Genomic DNA, 511 nt, shown 5'->3' with positions numbered 1-511 from the left:
GTCCTGTATAACGGCAAATCTTCTGATCTCTAGATCTCAGTAATGCAGAGGTTTCTTAGGCACTATGTTAAAAAGAAAAAGGATAAATGCTTTTTCCCTTCATTTGAGCATCCAAGGTTCCTTTTGCATTTCACCTGGCAGGAGTGCCCGGTCTTGTCTTGACAGGAAGCCCCTGACAGTGGGGGTCTCTTCCTGCAGCTGGTCACCGCCCCAGTGGTTAAATTCAGTGGGTCTAAGAGAACTAAAGCTAGCAAAACCTCGCTGCCCTTCCTCCATGAGAAGAACACAGCTATCTGGTGGGTCTAGAGAGTGGGGAACTGAGCGCCCTCCCGGATCAGCCCCGCTGGGCACTCCTCCTCAGTCAGGGTCTGCCTGCCTGCGGGGGGAGGCCGGGGCCTTCTGGGCGACCCCTTCATAACACAATAACCAAAGTCAGGAACACTCCAGGGCAGTCCTGTGACTGTCCTGTTCTTCCAGAGATAAGAGTCGAGAGAATAAGCAACCCCTTCCG

At 52.6% G+C, this 511-nt stretch overlaps 1 protein-coding gene across 10 annotated transcripts in view; it reads right to left on the bottom strand.

The window, feature by feature from the left end:
* The window catches only part of AKAP13 (A kinase (PRKA) anchor protein 13), a 322,135-nt gene that overhangs the window by 185,780 nt on the left and 135,844 nt on the right, over window positions 1-511 (bottom strand). The window lies entirely within an intron of this gene.

Source organism: Bison bison, unplaced genomic scaffold (genome assembly GCF_000754665.1).
Source record: "Bison bison bison isolate TAMUID 2011002044 unplaced genomic scaffold, Bison_UMD1.0 scf7180017860443, whole genome shotgun sequence".
In the NCBI taxonomy this organism is placed as follows: Eukaryota; Metazoa; Chordata; class Mammalia; order Artiodactyla; family Bovidae; genus Bison; species Bison bison.
Note: the sequence above shows the minus strand (reverse complement) of the source record. Positions and strands in the feature narration are given on the sequence as shown.